Raw genomic sequence first — 18891 nt, 5'->3', positions numbered from 1 at the left:
GAAAGTTGAAACGTTAAAGTTACGACAAAATGTGAGGCGACAGCACGTGAATCACAAGTTACATTTAATACGGATTAAAAATACGGATATAATTAGCATTCCTAGATTCAGGCTTCCTAAGAATCGATTCGCTCATGATAAAAAAAATATCATAATATATTTATCGGTTATTTGTACCATTGAAGGCTATATATTTCGTTATACTTTTATTCAACATTGCTATTTCAGGCTTTCATTTTCAACGGATGTAAGCAAGATTCTGATTGTAACAATGGTTGCTGTGAGCACAGTTTCTTTAATAGTCGATGTGTGGCTAAAAGTCAGTATCTACAAGCATGCTCAAGTACCTCATCATGTGGCTGTGCTACAGGTATAGAACAATTTGGTGTCCGTACTTTACACCATCATTGCAAAATTGAACGTGGCGTACTCACTTTATTGGGTAGTCAAGTGGTCTAACACGTCACTTTGCCTATACCGTTTTTTAGGACTTCGAATTTTGTCTAATGGTTTGGATTGTTCGTACTTGGTTTTATTTTATTACGTCACTTTTACATCACAAGGTCCTTCTTTTAGTCAAGCGGTTAGATTGCGATCTTCAACTGCTAACGACCCCTACGCACAAGCGAATTATTGAAATAAAATTGAAGGGTATGTTTCTTCATCAATGACGTAGTTTATGTGAAGTGGAAGTTTCCATTATTGCTCTCTATGTCCAAACGTTTATTATAAAGACACTTAAACATGCATTATGCAAGAGCAAAAACCGCCTATTGCAAGTCTTTCTTCGGTCCTGAAATGTTAACTGAATTATGAATTATGTACATTATAATTAACTTCTCCAGACCCTAATCAACACTCGATGCCATCGTTAGCCTGCGATATTTAGTGGATCTGAATACATCATGTGATGGATAATCGAGACTTTGTTTATTATCGTACTGGCAGCTCTTTATCTACTCTTACCTAATGCCCCTTTAATAACCCTATTTATGTTGGATTCTATATCTATTTTACCATCTGCACTTGGTAGAAAAAGAAACGTTATGTACGTCGCTGCCTGCTTGTCGCCGGTGGGGGAGATGCCACGTTACAGTTTATTCAGCACTTGTATTATCATAGCGGCACCCTCGATGCTTTTATACACCTATATAATAATGAGCCAAATAGTCCGGTCTTACCAAGAGGGGGCCTTCGCCATTCTATCTTTTTATTGGAGACTGGAATAGTTATCAAAGACCATAACTGGCAATATATTAAACGTCTCTACAATATCCTGATATCAATGCAAACTGTATTTCCATAATTTTAGAGATTACATACTTTTTTGATGATATTATTAGTATTTATAATTATTATGCATGAATCTTTACATCACTCAATATAAGTCAGCGTAACGCACATATAAGTATAATATGACACAAGTATGAGCTGTATACCACAATCTATTTCGTTTCGTTTATTATAGTGCAAATTTTCATTTTACTTGTCTTTACAACACTAGGATCTGGAAGAGTTGTTGTATTACCGACGTTCTGGTTGAAATGAGGGATTATAAATGAAACGGTCTGTTACGGCGAGTTTTTTGGTGTGCGATGCACGGAACTATGGGTAAATCACTAGAAATGTCAATGCTGATTGATTAATCAATGTCTGAAGTCAAAGAGTCAATAGCCGCTCATACGACTCCTGATGCGACCTTCCAGTACAACCTATCAGATCTTCATGTAGTGTAGGCCATCGAAACTATAAAAAAACGAAACGAAATATAGATATGTAATTTAATCAGATTGTGTATACCATGAACTGTAGACTTCTCATGTTTGATGTTATAGGTTTTATATTATTAATATTCCAGGTTTGACCTGCGTAAAGGAAACTGATGTTACCAGTGTTGCTATTGAAGTTCATGCTGGAGGAAATGGCATGGTCTGTGAACAAACCGCAACAACAGGTTCTCCAACAACAGCAGCTCCTACTGCTTAATTATAATTAGCTGATTAAACTCGCTTTCAAATATTACATGGTTACAGACTGTGTTACATGATATTGGCAATGAACCCATGTGTAGACCATAACAGGGTTAATAGAATAGTATCATGCCCCATTTCATGCCTGTAGTATTGTTAAAATCCCGATTTCCGGTTAAAAGAAAATGGAACAGATTTTAATAACTATAACTTCTTGGTCTTCCAACCGTCCGCTATACCATTAGCTAATCATGGTAAATATGACACCATTACTATCGTATTACTGAATGATCAAGACAAAATACAATGCCAACTCTTTATTACAATTTGCTATAGTTTGGTAATGAAGCTAATACGATCATAATAGTTTCATATTTACAATGCCGACTAATGGAAAGGCCACGATGAAATATTGTATTTGACCTTTGTCTTGAACCACCAGTACTCCTCTATCCAGCGGGGAGCCACGGTGGCTAAGTGGGTAGGACGCTGGTTCGCTAGCCTGGAGGTCGCGTTTTCGATCCCTGCATTGGTCGAGAAAGTTCATCGGGATTTTCGGGCGTGGTTTCCCCTGACAAGGACAGCTGTCTAGTCGTCCGGTGTATACATGCACGTAGGCCATGGTGCCGCTGCCCTGGCAAAATTGTCCTCATAGCACATTGTATGACGTATACCCGACTTAATTAGCCCAGTCGGAGCAGAACAGTGGGACGTTAAACCCCATTTCATTTCATTTCCTTAATCCAGCAAACCTAGTCCTTGTCACGCACAATACAAGCGAGAAGCCAATGACATACCTTATGATCTGGGTAACCCCCTCCCTTAAATGAAGATATGGAAATAATTGAAAGCTTATAAAAAAAATAGACATCAAGATAATCTGCTTTGTAGCACACTATTAGTGCAAAGTTTGGAATAATTGCAACTTTTTTATAAATACTATAGTGAATTTTAACATCGGGCATTTTAAAGATAAAGATAAACTGCCTTAAAGCATGATTTCGTAATATTAAAAAATCTTATCAATCGATAAGAGAATTTAACTGCAAGTAGCAGTAAAAAGACTGTTAGTTTCTCACCCTTATCGTTGCAAGAAATAAGTCTTATCAATTAAGGAGAGGGATCATTCTTTCAGCGTTCCCCAAGCAACCAGGATGAAGGCCGTCATAGCACTTGTTTTACTGACTACCGTAGCCACACAGGTAACATCGAATATGGATTTTAAAATCAAAAACAAAATTCGATATTATAGAAAGTATTTGTTCACGTCTATATCAATGATATGGGATTTAACTCCTACCTTTTGGCGCTAGCTTCTCGATAGAGCATTCATATTTCGTAGGAACAAACCTTGAACATCATATTCTTTTTCCAGTGATATCGACTACCAAATTCACTGAAAAATGATATGGTATATTGGTTTACTTTGTACAGAATCCGTAATATCACATCTTAAAACTCATTGTTCTTTAGAAACAAAAGGACTATGTTTGGTTATAAAAGTTATATAATATACAAATTGTTGCCTCCTTAAAGCAAACTTTATGTATTTAATAAGACTTAAAGAAACATTAGGTAAGATTAGGTAAAGATAGATATTAACTATAGAATTATAGGCTAGACTCAATCGTCATTACTACGGTTGTTATGTTACGGTAATAAACAAAGTCTCGATTATCCATTTTTACGGTAACCGAATCCACCAGAAAACGTAGTTAAATCCATTAAATATCGAATTCATCCGATGCCATCGAGAGTTGATTATGGTCTTGGTGTGTAAATTAGGTCTATAGAAAGACCTGAAATAGGCAGATTTAGCCCTCCCATATTGCATGTTTAAAAATGCATTATTTAAAGGCTAAATTGCAGATCTTTCTTTTGGACACAAATGTTATATCAATTATTAAATAGACATTTATTATTCACATGACAAACTCATAATAAAATCTCTAGAAAATCGGACGGTTGTGATTTTTAACGGACTGAAACACGATGGCCATTTAATAACTTAATTTAAAATTGTATATTATCTTAACAAAGGTAGCAATGAAAATCGAGACTATGCTAGTCTTCAAACTCAACTTGGAATTTTCAATATTATTCCTTTTCCATTATCTATTTTAAAATACCATAGCAAACATGCATCTTTAACTGGAAGCTATTCATATTACCCACATGGACAATGTCTTATAATCTGAAAATATAAACTTTATGCTAGAATTATATCAGAATACACATTTAATGCGTTAAAAATAAATTAAAGAACGCAAAAATCGACCCGTATTAAAGACGATGAGGCTTGTAACGTTCTCATTAATTTCTGTTTCATTTTTTAATGTTTAAAGCCGTTGATCGTCATGTCCATTTTTTCGAAAATATCTAATTTTCACGCTAAATTGTACTCGAATTGATTATTTATAATTTGATTAAAAGTAGTGGTGTGGGATTTTCATTTTTCGGAAAATATGAAAGTTATCACGGCGTAATCCAAGCTAAATAGGTACTCAGATTGATTATTTAATTTTTAATTAAGAAAACAAAATCAAAATATCAACGATAGATAAGCCCCCGGTATGGATTCAATCGGATGAAAAATATATCAAGATGGCAGCGGTCGTATTTTAATATCATTCTGTCATTCGGCAATACTCAGTCCACCGACTAAGCTTACCGTAGAATCCAAAACGACGAAAGTTCAAATTAGAAGAAATCCAGACCTGTTTTGTCGGCACATTCTGTTAAGAAAAAGAAGTGAGATATAAGGGGTGGCATAGATCTATTAAATTTCATCTTATCTTTGTAAATACTGAACGGAAATGAACCATTTTCGGACTGAAATGAAATGAAATGAAATGAGGTTTAACGTCCTACTGTTCTGCTCCGAACTAGGCTAATGAAGACGGGTATACGCTATACAGTGTGCTATGAGGGAAATTTTGCCCGGACAGTGGCACTACGGCCTACTTTTATTATCGAATTCTAACTTCAAGGATCTTTTACGTTCACGCCAATGTGTACACGGAACCTCGTTTTTCCGTCCCACCCGAACAACTAGACAGCTGTCCCCGTCAGGCCCTCCGCCCTGCATCACTGACAAGGGGGAACCACGCCGGAAAATCTGGATGAACTTTATTGGCCAATGCAGGGATCGATCACCCGATCTCAAGGCTAGCGAACCAGCGTCCTACCCACTTAGCCACCGTGGCCCCCTCATTTTCGTACTGATATCCCTATTAGAAATTTAACTTTTACCATATTGTAGTTTGCAAGGCGTTTTTATATCGTTCAAACACTCTCAGGGACTTTTAAGAAACAGAGCAAAATGTCAAGGGTAGGAAATCTGTAAGATTAAAATGAAATGAAATGAATTGTGGTTTGACGTTCTGCTGTTCTGCCCCGACTGGGCTATGAAGATTAAAACGAGGTTTACCCATAACATATAAGTGGCACTGGTTGGACAGGCGACCCCACTCCTTGTCATGTACAACCGGGGAATCGAAACCATGCCAGCTGACTCAATAACAGACCTTATGATACAACGCCATTCGGCCATCCAACCCCTATAATTCACGTGAACGTCGACAGTATGTTTAAAATAATGATATTGGTATAATGACAAAATAGCAAAGAATTGGCTCTCTAAGTAATGGTACCAGACAATTCGCTTGAGTATAATTATCTCTCGGATTATTGGTCGCAGAAAATTTGTCTCCCGATTGATTAGCTACTGGGGGCTATTAACTTCTGAGGCACATCTATTGATACTTATTACACTTCACAGCCGTTTCCGAGTAGGATCATATCGCTAAAAAATTTCAATTGCCAAACGGCCAAATGCCAAAACGGGTCTTTTCGATCGAGATTGAAGGCTTAAAGGGGCATTATGAGAGATTAGATAAAGAGTTGACAGTTCTCTATAATGGTTAAAAAAATAGATAACGTAAATATTATGCTAAAAATTTCAGTCAAATTGCTTTTGAATGTTAGTCTAGCCCCGATCATCATTAATAAAGACGGTACGATAAATTATTTACGTTTAATTATTTTAAAACCCGCTGAATATCGCAGGCTAGCGATGATTTGCTTATGGTCTGCATAAGTTTATTAATGTCTAATTAATAATTTAGATAGCATTTCAGGCCTAGAGAAGGAGCTGCAATAGGCAGATTCAGCTCTTGCATAATGTATGTTTAATTAAAATTTAGAAATACACCTTCTGATTTACTTGAACTAAATAAAAAAAAATTATAATGTAAAAAAAATTTCTTATACATTCTTATAAAAGGGGAATTCACAGATTGTTGTCTTTGATTTCCATAATCGCTTTGTATACACTCACAGTGGATTGCGGACGTATATTTCGATCGAGCCTGTACGTCCGTTGGTCAACAATTACTTGTATTCTCTCTACACCCGAAAATTCTGTATCAAATATATCGGCCCCTATCGAGTTTGGTTTAGATCCGATACTTTTTCAACAAAAACGGCACCGATCGTAGCGATATCTGCCCGCCATCACTCTATTAAAATTATATTTTGTAGGTTAAACCCAATACAAATATGATCCCTACCTATTCTGAAGATCTGAATTTATTGCACGAAACACGACACCGAAAGTAGCCAAATTATGAGATTTTCGATTTACTCTAACTCTATTGGCTACATTTATTCATGGTTTTTTTTAGAGTTCATTTTGTAGGATCCCAATCGAATTGGACGATGATCGGACATATTTCGTTCCTTTAAATCAGGACGTACATTCAGATTTTTAACGAAGCCTTCCATCTCGATCAACAAGACGCATTTTTGGCAATTTAACAAAACGAACCCACCGAAGATATTGACATTGGTCCACCCCATACCAATCGGGAACGAACGTACCTTAATCTTAAACTTTGTCCTAAGTTCAAGAGGACCATACAGACGAAGGAATGTGTGACTGATATGGCTACCTTTTAGACATTCATTGTCGGTCAGACAAAACGTTCACAGGTTTCAGCCATCGCCAGATCTCCTCTAAAATATTTTCAGTTTGAACCACCCACAAACAGAAACAGTAAATACAGTATGCGTTGCTTGTTCCTAAGCGAAAGTCATTACGGGGGAAAACAGAAATTTTAAATAAGTTGTACGTTATAAGTTATGCCGTAAATTAAAGTGTCGTTAAGTATGTATATTAGGCTAAGGTGTCCTCCGGTATTTCATAACATGCCGTAAATTAAAGTGCCCTTAAGTATGTATATTAAACGCAAAAGCTTGTGAATAGATAGACTGTAAATTACATTATCTCAACATGCGTGTCTGAAGAGCCAAGACTACCACTGACTAGTATAACTCGACTACAGTATATACATTATATACAGTACTGTTATCCAGGCACTTTTGGCTAGTCCCAGATAGGAAATGAAATAAAATGGGGTTTAACGTCCTACTGTTCTGCTCCTATACTGGGCTAATGAAGACGGACATACGCCATACAGTGTGCTATGAGGGAAATTTTGCCCGGGCAGTGGCACTATCGCCTACTCTTATATCGAATTCCAACTGCTAGGGGATCTTTTACGTGCATGCCAATGTGTACACGGGACCTCGGTTCTTCGTCCCATCCGAACGACTAGACAGCTGTCCTTGTCATGCCCTCCGTCCTGCATCACTGACAAGGCGAAACCACGCCGGAAAATCTGGATGAACTTTGTCGGCCAATGCAGGGATCGAACACCCGACCTCCAGGCTAGCGAGCCAGCGTCTAATTCACTTAGCCACGTGATCCCCTCCCAGATAGGAAACCTATCACAGAGCTTAAGAAATTATACAAGGGGCCTACTAATCACCAAAAAGTGACCAACAAAGGACGATACGTTATAGATAAGTATCTTCTACACAGTGTATCCATAATTTAAATAATTTCATAAAAAAAATATGGATAAGTGAAATTGACAAAAAGAAATAAAACGATCTTGTCAAAATTTCATTTATCAGTTAAAAGAATTACGAAGTCATACTAATTTTGGATCTGTGTAGAATATAACACACCTTTCCTTGTCGGTCACCTTATTGCAATAGTGTCGGTGATTAGTAGGACCGTTTGTCCATAGACTTTAATCCTGTTCTATTTTTATTCACTAAAAATATCTGGCGCTACTCCTTTCATATACTACCCTAGACTACCTAATCATAGGAATGATTTCTACTATATTACTACATTGGTATTTCCAATGAAGTAGAAAATAAAACTATTTTTTTCATATCAGTTTTAAACATAAAACATTATTATTTCAGGCTTTTCTGTTCAACAGATGTAGTACAGACACTGATTGTAACAATGGCTGCTGTCAACGCAGTTTCTTCAGCAGTCGATGTGTGGCTAAAAGCCAGTATTTACAGTCATGCTCAACTACATCATGTGGCTGTGCTGCAGGTACTGAAGCGTTTCTGAGTCCGGGATTTTATTGTCTCTTGAATTTGTGATCAGTCACCTGTGTGTACTTTAATATACCAATGTAATATTGACCCGATAGTCTTTTATTACCAGCCAGGCAGCCACCACCCCCTACACCCCAGCTATCGTTCTTTAAATAATTAATTAGAGACAGGAAATTCGAAAATATAAGTTATTCTTTGATCACGATTTAAGAATGAACATAACATAACATTACATAACATTACAGTATCGAATGTGATTTTTCTTTTTCCACCCCATTTTAATCTAGAGGTAATTTTAGAGCTTAAATAAGTTATTCCATTATGTTTTTAAGCTAATATTTATGACACTTAATGTAATGGTCGGAATGTACTCCATGAATTATATAGACACACCATTTTCATTATTAATATTCTAGGTTTGACTTGCGTAAACGAAGCAGAAGTTACCAGTGTTGCTATCGAGACCAATCCAGGAGGAAATGGCATGGTCTGTGAACGAACCGGTGCTACAGCTGCCCCAGCTTCCACTCCATCTGCTTAATATAATCATCATTAGCGGATTAAACTGTTTTAAATATTACTTATCTCAGTTGGTCACCGGTTATATTATGATGTTGTTAATGTATGAACCCCTATATAGCCCACAACATGGCTGTCACTGTGTACCTAGGCTTGCTTTTCACGCTAAACGTGTCTCGGGAATCTTAGCTTTTAAAACACATGACGCATTCTAATTAATTGCAATTATCTTTGTCTAAAAGCACCCTCACCAGGTTTGAACACGACAAACAGCGTTAGTGTCTTACAAAACATTTGATGGACAAACATGAAATTGAACAGTGCATTTACATTCAAACCTAAACCACCTCGCCCACTTAATGGTTGAAATAGACAAAAATGTACACGCATGAAGCCCCGTAAGACTAGTTGACGGATGAAAATCGCCAGTCTTGAATACCCCTTTGGCAATGCTTAAGCACCGAAGAGAGAATGCATAATAAGAGTTTCAGATTCAACGGTCCGGAACAGGTATCAATCTGCCAACCTAATATCAAGCCGTCTATTCAAGAGGGACCCCATGACTGCTAAATACGGACGCCATTAACTGGCATTAACACTTAAACGGTTAAGTGGATGACATATTAATAGTGGGGCAGGTTGCAACTTCATTCCCCCACAGAGCTACTATTGCTGTAGTGTAGACATTTTGCTACAGCTACATACTGGTGCCTTACCAGATAGCAGGCTATGTCACCAGATCCTTCCCACAATATATTTAAGGGTCCCATTAATATTTTGTTCCTAGTAAACTTGTGAAGGCATCGGATATGTATGTTCTACGATTATATCATTTGGTTAAAGACGAATATTGACGTAAACGATAATAATATCACAAACATATATACACCCGAAACATCCATTCTACTCCATGCGTCACTGTGTGCTAAGATAGAAAAGGATATCTAAAACGCTTCGCCACTTTTTAAACTTTTCGTCAGAATTAGTCAAACGAGCTGCTAACTGAAATAATAAATAACTTAAAAGTCATGTACGCATCGTTTGGATGGGTTCAGCAGCGAGGTCAAATTCTACACGGTTTAATTGATATGTAGCTTAAATGCGGGGCACATTTGTATAAAAATGCAACATTCTTGTCAATTATTAAAAAGTATGAGTAAAATTAAAAAATTCTAAGGTCTTTTTAACACAATTATAACATCCGTGCAAGAATATTTGTTGTATGTATTTGGGAAACGACAATCGATAATATACATTAGCCGCTACGTAACTACATTCTTACCAAAAAAATCAGCCCATTGGGGGGAGATGAAATTATAATGATTTTAATTATTTCGTAATATCTAGAACTGAATAACAATGAGAAGATTACAACAACAAAATATGATTTCTAGAATATATGAAGAAAATGACCATAAACGGCACTCCTTGCATTATTCCACGATCCAAGAAAAATATTAAAACCGATTATGCTGTCGTTGGACCGAGGTGCACAACATTAACAAAAAAAAGCAGCTCCTCCTTGCTCAAACAAAACTGTGACAATCCTCCTTTGTTCAGAGATATAATATTCTTCTTGGCGGAAGCTGGTGATAATTCAAGGATATTGAACTTCATACAGGACATTAGATGGTTAATTTGTACTCTCGTAAGGATAATGTCATTGAATTTATTGCACTACGCTCAACGTGGGTATAACGAACAGTCAGGTATATACCACAAAATGACTAAAACGCACTTTTCAATTCTCTTTGTAAATACACAAGACATTATACGCGCTCCGGTTTTTCTCGACTAAAAAATATACTCGTAAAATAAAATTGGTAACCATTAGGGATTAACAGATTAAGCACCCTTCCACGGTAGATTATGGTCAAGATTTACGCTGCTTTTTTCTAGTCGCCCAATTGTTGAGAGGGTAAACAATCTGAAGTAAACACAACCTCGCGTTTGTAGCCGACCTCTCTACCTTATTGCCTACAAAATATCAGCCATGGCAAGTTTGTGTTGATGGTTTCTACTTTTTAATATGGATATCAATTTTAGGAGCTAAGGAAAATAGTCCTAATTTATAAAATGACCAGGTAAGGAGTAATTAATTTCCATAAATCAACCATTGCACATGTTTTTTGTTGTTGTCCAAAACAACCATGTTTATTTAGAATTGATTTATCAATGAGGATATTTGATATTGGATGTGCTTGTTCTCAGTGGTTACTAATCTTATCGAATAATACACAAAATAAGTTTGATTAAGACCACGAAGTATTGTATTAATTGGTTTGATCTTTGTATTCGTCATTGAATATCAAGAATTAAAAGTCAACATAGTTTACATGTTGCAAATACACGGCATTTAACGTTAATGTGTAATAGGGTCCTTAAATATTATACTAATGATTCAGCATTACAACTCTGTTGTAAAATTGATAACACTGAATATTTCATTTGGGGTTATATTCCCTTTACTTAAATTTATTATTGATTTAATATATAGTTTTATTCTGTTCTGTTCTATGCAATTCGTGCAATATTTTGAAACAGAGATTATAACAAGCGGACTTTCGATATTACTGTAGCTGCGACAAGTATTGAATGGCATTCATGATCAGGCATAATAATGTTAAATTCCACTACGTCAACAGATTATTGCTGAGAGAACATTCCTCTCAGGTTTGCCTAACACGCTTTTTTAAACCATGAAAGACGCCCTTTTTTGAATCATGAAAGTTGCTGTTGTATTTCGTATCTGTATAAACGATTCATTATCGCCACCGTGGGTCGGGGCGAACAAATCAGCAACGATGTTAATCTTATAACCAGCTGTTGCCAGGTTTTGAAATAGATGGATAGAGAGTAAACTAAAAAAAAGGGTGATTTTTCGTACAATCAGGGGTCACAATCCAGGCAGTTATGGTCTGGCTTATAAACATACCTCTCAAGTTTCATCAAAATCGGTTAAAAATTGTGACCTCTAAGAGGGTCCACAACCTTGGTATTACATACTTTTACACTATTTGCGTACGAGGGACAGCCATTTTGTCCGGCAGTTTGGGTCCGACGTTCACGAAATTCAAATTCAACCAACATTATGGTGTAACGGTGATATATATATGAACGTTACTTTTTTTTTAAATCCTATAAAAATTGTGACCTCTGGATAGGGACTACAAGTTAAAAAAAAAAAGCGATTTTTCGTACAATGAGGAGCCGGAATTCGAACTCTGCCATCATTAGGGTGTAACGGTGATATACTAAAACGTTTTATTTTTAAATTGGATAAAAATTAGGACCACAAGTTAACGCGATTTTCGTACAACCAGGGGGTCATAATTCAGGAAGGTACGATCCGATATGTGCGAATATTGCAAGGCACCAAGCAAGATCTGTGGGTTATGAACATACATTTCAAGTTTCATCAAAATTGTTACCTCTAGAGTGTCCACAAGCATAAAACGTGTCCTTCCATACAACCAGGGGACATAATCCATGAAGTTACGGCCCGACACTTGCCAATATCGAAAGGAACCGAGATCATTGGGACCTATATTTCAAGTTTAATCAAAATCGGATAAAAATTGTGACCTGTAGAGTGTCCACAAACAAGTTGTGGACGGACGTCCAGGCGGGCGAGTTACAACATTATGTTCTTAAGAGTGCACACGTGACACCTAAAATGTTATTTTGTAATCGCATTTCTAAAACTCTTAATGAACTCATCTAATTACACCTCGAAAGTTAGTTTGTAATCTCAATACTAAAACTCGATCTGATTACTCAAAAGTTATTTCGTAATCCCAATACTAAAACTCTTTGATTACCCCTCGAACCTTATCTGATTACACATCTAAGGTTACTTTGTAATCCCAATACTAAAACTCTTGCGGATTACACCTCGCAAGTTACATTGCATTGTAATCCCAATACTAAATTTTTATGTGATTACTCCTCGTAGGTTACTTTGTAATCCCAATTCTAAAACCCTATTTGATTACACATCGAACGTTACTTTGTAATCCTAATACTAAAACGCCAGCTGATTATAGTTCGAAAGTTACATTGTAATCCAAATACTAAAACTCTTTTTGATTAGAAAGTGAAAGTTGCTTTGTGATCCTACTTCTATACTCAGCCTACAGATTGGTTTTACATGTTGAGTACATGCAAGTCGTTTTAATATCTGTGATGTAAAATCTTCGCGAAATTTTGAATCTCACAAAAAGTCTGTTAATTAAAAATATTATTTGTAAAAGAAACAGAATTGATATTGCTTCGGATATAATTTGTTATGTCACATGTATTATTCGGAATTATCTGCAGGCATGTCCTTGATAGCTGTGAATTATCATATTTTTAAATCGGGCAACTTGGAACCATTTCATGTTTGAATTACGAAGTCCAACCTACATTAAGCACTCCCGACAATAATGTAGTTGGACACGTCTGAACCTGGCCAAACTGGCACACATTTTTATCAGAAATACAAAAGGATTTTAAGCATAAATTTTATTTTATTTGATCCACCATATTCACTGCAAAACATTGATACTCTGTCCTATCACCTGAACGTTTCACTACAAAACACCGATTCTTCAACCTATGATCTATAAGTTTCACTGCAAAACACTGATTCATCAACCTATCACATGTAAGTTTCAATGCAAAACACGGATACTATGTCCTAAATAAGGTTAAATTCTCATAGCACGGATTCTGTGTCCGCTAAGCCGACCACCCTCGAGCGCCGGAGGTGGAAATGTAGAGCTGAAAAACGACATCTGTGGACTATTCTGGCACAGTTTACATAGGACCTTTTTTGCTAAAAGTTCAATCATCCATAATTTTTCTTATGATAATCATATATATATAGAGAGAAATGGGGTTTAACGTCCACTCGACACTAACTAGGTCATTTCGGGACTAACATGGTTCAATATTTTTTCAATAATTCGCTTGCGCGTAGGGGTCTTTAGCAGTGGGAGGAAACCGGAGGACCTAGAGAAAACCCACGAGGCTGGAAGGCGACCCTACTCCTTGTCACGTACAACAGGCGATTCGAAACCATGCCAGTTGACTCAATGATAGATATTCATATAACATTTGGCTATTATCTGTAACATATGCATATCAATAACACATCTTTCCCTGTATGCTACTTTCTGTAATAGTCTGGGTGATTGTCGGTGATTAGTAGGATCGCTTTTACAACATTGATTCCTTGTCCTATCATACATCCACTGTAAAATACCGATTCTTTGCCCTATCACATGGAACCATCCTCCTCAAACACTGATACTTTATCCTCTCGCTTTTATTATCCCCCCTCCCAGTCGTAAAACACTCTATCCTATAGGCTGTACCCACCTCCCACAAAACGTCGTTATCATGTCAACTCTAACCCTCTGCCATAAGCACTGTTTCGTCATCCTATCGTTACTGCTCATTCCCGTAAATACCAATTCTCTATCCTATCATACTAATCATCCCCATTAACCATGGATTCTTGATCATAACCCCTCCAGATATGCATGTCCTTACAACACGCTCTGCCATTTTAACCCCATATCATTTATGTTTATAACAATAGAAATTCATGCCCCAGACAATTGCGTAAGTAGTGTCGTGTGCTGTGCACGAAGCAGATGTTTACTATTTATAAAAAGCCCGATGCCTTACCTTTACAGTATTTGTACACTATCATTCTTATTAGCTGTTTTAAAAGACATATCTTAGGAAATAAAACCTGGCATGCATCTGTGAAAATCTCACACATTCACCGGGAGCCTTTTGCTACTTTTCGGACCATATACTAACATTTGGACCATATACTAATCTTCATCTGATTGTTGATAAGACCCGAGCACTCAGTTAAATTGTCTGGATATAATTTTTATTTAAGAAGCATTATGCAAGCGCTAAATCTACCTATTGTACGTTTTCATTTATTCACTTGATACGCCCATGACCAACTCTCGGCGCCATCGGGTGGCTTAGGTATTTAGTGGAGTAGACAACTTCCGATACATTTTTGTTAAACTACACTCACGTAGACTGCCGATTGAAGGACTGAAAATAAAGAATTAATCCGTTGAAAATCGCGACAATGATATTTGATATTCGAGTAGCTTAATCGTCTCGGCGGAGACAATTTAGGTTCACAACTAAGCTCCGAATGAAGTCATTTCACAGAAATTTTCAATATACTCATTTGAACACATATAGCAAGAACGGTCAGTTGTTTATGTACATCTTACATTATAAATATTTTACTTGTCATTGTGATGGTCACCTTGCCTTTACCCAAAGACCCCTACGCGAAAGCGATTGTTTGAAATTAAATTGAACCATATGTTAGTCCCAAAATGACCTGGTTTGTGTCGAGTGGACGTTAAACTCTGGATGTAGGATTACTAATTATTTTCTTTAAATATTTAATGTTAATGTCATGCCTTACATCATAACTGGAATACCTAACGCATGTGACCGAGACCCTAGCATGCCGCACTTCACCAGGCAGAAAATTATCATTGAAACCCATCGTAAATTAATATGTTCTGTGCAGCAATATCTCCTGGTAACTCTCCAACAAGAGGGTTCCTTTTATAATGAAAATTTTCTTTATGCTAACCTGATATCATCGAAAGTATTGAGATCAGCGTTTCAAAAGATGTCTGTTCTCGCCCATATACAACCCAAATAATAAAAAACAAATAATATGCCTTAAGCGTGCCACAAATCGTATGATCAGACGTTTATTGAATTATTGATACAGAATAACAACACTAGTATACAACTCTTAATACAAATACAGTTACGTATGACTCAACATTCGGTCCTGGGCACTGTTTTCTCGAAATCTTAACTAAAGATAAAATCCAAATTTTAAAAGATACTTCAGTTTTGATTGGCTAAGCACTAAAATAAATCTAATATTATCCAATCAAATTACTAAAACAACCACCCAACAGCCAACAGCAAGCTGCAACCAATTCTCCCCACCCAACCCAAAGGAGACGTCTACCAAGTGGTTTGTTCCTGCAAGGTTTAATATATCGGGGAAACGAAACGACTCATTGACAAAAGGATAACGGAACATAGGTCCAAAGCTGCTACTAATAACTCAGCCATAGCGGAACATCTCCAGAATCACCCACAAAACAGAGTTAAATGGAATGAGGTCCAGATACTAACCGCCAACCAACAGAACAAGAAAACCAGAAAAATCCTAGAAGCTATAAATATCAGAAGACATTCACCTGTCAATAGGGACTTAGGGCTCTACATCCCCAGGGCATATGATGATGTAATTAAGATGCACAACATAATTTAACTATTAAGCCATCTTTGGTTGTACTAAAATCCCCGCCCCCACCCCATCTCATTAATACATTTTCGATATTATAGATTCTCCCAACCTGTCCCTTATATTTTTAGAGGATTTTTGTTCTTGTTTTCTTAGTACATATTGTGTATTGTTATAGTTGTACTTATATAATGCATATCTTATTTAACTTCATGGATATGGCCTCACTACCTGTGCTTTATCAACTTCCCACTATCCATACATGCCACCCTTTGAAGGGCTTCATAACTGTTAATAACCCTCTAATCATGCAGTATCAGTGCTTATTAGTAGCTAATTATCTTGTTATGTTTGTTGTTATTGTTTAATATCCTTTACACCTTGATTATTTCTATTACTGTTATTCTTAATCCATGCAGATGGTTTCTTATTAATTTCATATATATTGTCCACAAGTTTACTAAATTGTCATTTGTGCTTGATAACGATAAGAGGATACTTGTCGAAACGTCGTGCTTTTAGAATAAACTGTGTTCTGTCAAATTACTAAAATTTGGATTTTATCTTAGTTAATATTTCGTGAAACAGGCACCAGGACTAAAAAGAAAACTGTGATAAAAGTTTGTAAGACAAATACTCTGGAAATACCTATGGACCCTTTCAAACCAATTATATGAAAAACATACTGTTAAACTTGAAGTTATCAACTCGACGACAGAAGCTAGAATGACACATCACACACTTATAGACAACCAAACACGTCCATGTTGTTTACCCTTTAAGGATCGCCCGGTACCATAATCGATTTTACAGAAAATGCTGCATTTTGTAACAATCGATTGCAGTTGATTATTGTACTACTTTTCAAGTGGGATTTTAAATAAGAGTAGGCCGTGGAGCCACTGTCCGGGCAAAATGTTCCTCATAGCTCAGTCGGTGCAGTACATTAGGACGTTAACCATCATTTCATTTCATTTCGTAAAAGGATGAAATGTAGCTATTATAAGTGATTTACCTTTAAAGGGCGGGATGTAGCTATTATAGCTCGGCGATTTGCCTTTAGAGGGCGGAATGTAGCAGTTATAGATAGATGATTTAACTTTATATGATAAACAGCTGTTATAGGTAGATGATTTGCTTTTATAAGACGAACATCAGTTATAGGTAGATCATTTACCTAAATAAGCTGACAAATAGCTGTCATAGGTAGATTTACAGGTGTGAAATTGTTTATTTAACATCCGATTGAACAAAAATGGCAATTTCGCACCTATGAAAGGTAAATCATCTACCCACAACAGGGTTAGGGGATTGCCTAGTGGTCTAGAGTGCCGGTCACCTCTGGCTTTCGATCCCTGGTGGGAGCGTGTGTGGCTTGGAGATAAGGACACCTTCTCAACCTCGTGGGTTTACTCCCGTTTCCTCCCACGGAAAGACCCCTACGCGTGCGCTAAGATAATAAATATGGAAAATAAGACTTGTCTGCGATATCACCGTCGGTGGAAGCGGACGTTAAACACTAAAAACAACAACCACCCAAAACAGATGTTTTCCATTGTGTAAAGGTAAATCCTCAACCTATAAAAGCTATTTGTCATTATTACGCATATGAAACAGCTGTTATGTAGATGATTTACCTTTACAAGATGAAAAATAGCTGTGATAGGCACATGCTTTACTTTTACACAAAGAATTATGTCTGTTATAGGTAGATGATTTACCTGTGTGTAAGTATAATTAATAGGTAGAAATTTATCTAAGTGCAAACAGGGGGCCTTTTTCACGAAATTTTAACTTGAATATAAAATCCAAATTTTAGTAATTTTTAGTGCTTAGCCAATCAAAATTGAAGTATCTACTAAAATTTAAATTTTATCTTTAGTTAAGATTTCGAGAAACGGGGCCCGGGTATCAATAGGTGCAAAACGAAAAATAGCCGTTGACATGTATTTTAAGGGTGCTGTTTTAGGTAATTGATTCGTGTTTACTAGACGGGGGTTTGGTATTGAAGGTATCGACATGCGCTCACAAACCACAACCTTTCACGTGCAACTACAATTTAACACCAGGCCTCCCCGTTGATATTAGAATCACCAACCTTTAGCTCCAACAAGATCGAAAAACACTAAATAGTCAACCTATTATTTATCTAATCAATAACAACCCTGTTGTGGCAGGTCATCTACCCACGACAAACAGTACAAGTACATGTGCATATTATATACCTGTAACCTGGAACCAGATGAATGTAGCAATGTATAGTTTGGCAGGGGATACCCACTCACAAAAAAACTCGTTGACATACAGTAATATACAAATTGACAAAAGCAACGATTGGTGAAAAATCGCTGAATTTAACAACGTCAACTGTGTTTACACGCCATTCGATTGCATCAAAGGATACACAGTGGAACATCCCTAGGTGTGTGTATTTCCAGTAAATAAAAAAAAAGAACAAAAAAAAAAACAACATTGGAGGAAAACCACCAGGACAATAACCGTTCTATGTTCTTTGTTTATACGCGAAATGTGTCGGATTCGTTTTGTAACATTGGCTATTTATAATTTTGTTGATCCTCATCATTAATAGACTTGTATATAATATGTGTAAACATAATACTTCAGAATTGAATAATTTTCTTATTTTTTTATAAGAATTGAAACCCCTCGCAACAG

General features: G+C 36.5%; 2 long non-coding RNA genes across 3 annotated transcripts in view; both read left to right on the top strand.

Moving 5' to 3' along the window:
* LOC126818200 (uncharacterized) overlaps positions 1–1971 on the top strand; it is a 33525-nt gene extending 31554 nt beyond the window's left edge. For both annotated transcript variants that reach the window (XR_007679162.2, XR_007679161.2), the window contains exons 2-3: positions 229–370; positions 1859–1971. This is a non-coding gene — a long non-coding RNA (uncharacterized LOC126818200). The remainder of the gene's footprint in view (positions 1–228; positions 371–1858) is intronic.
* Positions 1972–3052: 1081 nt separating this feature from the next.
* Positions 3053–8973, top strand: LOC126818199 (uncharacterized). The gene is made up of 3 exons (XR_007679160.2): positions 3053–3172; positions 8250–8388; positions 8810–8973. It is a non-coding gene; the product is annotated as an uncharacterized LOC126818199 (long non-coding RNA).
* The last annotated feature ends 9918 nt before the right edge of the window (positions 8974–18891 follow it).

The sequence above is a fragment of the Patella vulgata genome, chromosome 4, assembly GCF_932274485.2.
Source record: "Patella vulgata chromosome 4, xgPatVulg1.2, whole genome shotgun sequence".
NCBI classification, from domain to species: Eukaryota; Metazoa; Mollusca; class Gastropoda; family Patellidae; genus Patella; species Patella vulgata.
This window is presented reverse-complemented; position numbering and strand designations above follow the sequence as displayed.